Raw genomic sequence first — 2,196 nt, forward strand, 5'->3', positions numbered from 1 at the left:
TTTTTTTTAATATATGAACTACATACCAGTTTTGCAGCTAATGTTTACTGCTGTCATCTCTAGCTACATCACTTCTTAGAAACAGCACCTGCCTACAGGAAACGTACAGGCCGGCAAGCAAAATAAGATAGTTTGATATCAAAACATGAAACCAATGGCCAAAAATTCTGTTGGCCAAAAATTCTGTTACCCAAAGAGCCCCAAAGAGCAGTTACCCTAGCAAGCATACCATGCCAGAGGTCATTTTATCTTCTGCCTGCATCTCCCAAATTCAAATTACCAAATCTGTCAAAAGGCTTTTGATCCAATAGATGGTCTCATGCAACAGCCCTGAAGCCTTTTACTACAGCCTTACCACTGCCGTTACGCTTTACTTCACTGCTCTGGCTTTTGAAAACAGCTAATAACAAGATTACAACTTCCTCACTGGGTCACATTCATGTTGCCCTAGGCTACCTAGGTTTTTCAGCTACCCCATAGATTAATTTGGTCCTGTGAAGTCTCCTCACTTCACTTCTCCTCACTTCAACAATTTCAGATCAAGTAAAATCATGAAGAATCCTAAGAGACTTTTCTGAATCTCTTTATTAATTTTCACCAGCCAAAAATGAATGAGATATGCAAGCCAAATTCAAACTGCTCCAAAGTAGCTCATGCAAATACTTAAATATAAAATAATAATTTCCAATTATTTTAGTATCTTTACTATATCTACAAATACATCTCAATCAGTGTTAGACCTCATATTATAGTAAGCATTATATATTTAGTGTGCAGTATGAGTTGCAGTCTAATGAAAAAGTAGATGCAGATAGCAATCATATTATTTTTTCTGTACATGTCAATGACAGTTCAGTGCTTATGAAAATGAATCCAGAACCCTGGAATTATTGTCTCCGGTTTCTTCAAGGTTCTTAGTAGCTCTTTTCAAAAGTGAACGTCCTGCAGCTAACTGTAAAATCAGAGGTGACTGAGAGTGGTCAGCATCCAACAAAATCTGCTCCAGTGGGGAAAGAACTGAGCTCACCAAATGCAGGGGCAGATCCTTCAAGTAACTGAATGTCTCTGAGTAGTCTCAAGTCCCCCTGAGTTTAAGGTACCCAACAAAAGACTGCATTTTCTGATCCGATGACCATCTTTATTCATCATCTAGTGATTTTTTAATTTCWAAAGACTATTACATTTTCAACATACGTAAAAAGTGTGTTCAGTTATCTAAGATACATTTCTTTTTATAGCTCTCAGGGTACATAAGCAGACCTTTGTATCATTATACAAAGCTGATGTTAGTATTTCTAAAGTCTGAAGATAAGATAATGGGTTTTGTTTTCTTAATAACAGGTTTCTTCTGTAGGAATATAGTCTGTGCCTGACACAGTAACTGATTGTGTTCAGCTGTGTTAAACTATAAACGACTCACTAGAAGTTCCAAAGCTTTTCTGCCCACTATTTGCACCTAACTTTACTCAACACATACTAAAGACCTGACCTCCAACTTCAAGTTAGAGGCTTCTAGAGAGGGAGATATGCTGAGCAAAGGCTGGAGGCCAGCCGCTAGGAAATACTAGACACAAGTAGTGTCTGACCAGGTTACCTGGRCTCCACAGTGTGTGTGGCCTCTTCTGAATCCTAACCCAAAGGCAGGTCCCAACTGGATGGAAGAGGAAAAAGGTTCTGAAATTCTGAATCATTCAGTGCTGTGAGTAAATCCTTTTGTTGGATAATTTATCTTCCATCCACCCTACAAAAAGACAAGAGAATAAAGTCATGCTTATTTATTTTTAATATTTCAGTATTCTACATATAAATACACAATCATTCTGAGAAACAACAGGCTTGCAGGGTCTAGAAATAAGTGTCAGTAGCTGCTTTTGAAAAAGAAATTAATCTTTCAGAATATGTGTGGAAGACATCTAAATGCTTCTTAAAAGCAGTGCTTGAGAAGGCTGTAAAATAAGAAGTCRTATTTCTCTCCCAGAGCTTCTGTGAGACCAAGTTCATTTCTTTCCGTAATGCTGCCATCAGAACTTCACAGCTGAGGACAGTTTAAAGCTTTGTACTTTTGTGAAAAGAGAACATTACATGAGATTTGGGTTTCCACGTGGTTTTCACAAGTCTCTTGTTGCCTTCAATGAGATCTCCTGGGAAAGACCTGAGAACTTCAGGACAGGATGGCTTGCAGTTGTTATGCCGAGA

The 2,196-nt window shown here is 38.1% G+C and overlaps 1 protein-coding gene across 1 annotated transcript in view; it reads right to left on the minus strand.

The window, feature by feature from the left end:
* The window catches only part of TEX2 (testis expressed 2), a 58,919-nt gene extending 57,305 nt beyond the window's left edge, over positions 1 to 1,614 (minus strand). Inside the window, exon 1 of the mRNA XM_085304661.1 lies at positions 1,595 to 1,614. The gene's annotated coding sequence lies outside the window, so the exon portion shown is untranslated. The remainder of the gene's footprint in view (positions 1 to 1,594) is intronic.
* Positions 1,615 to 2,196: the final 582 nt, after the last annotated feature.

This window comes from Rhea americana, unplaced genomic scaffold (assembly GCF_003343005.1).
Source record: "Rhea americana isolate MKP2758 unplaced genomic scaffold, rheAme1 scaffold_21, whole genome shotgun sequence".
Lineage (NCBI taxonomy): Eukaryota > Metazoa > Chordata > Aves > Rheiformes > Rheidae > Rhea > Rhea americana.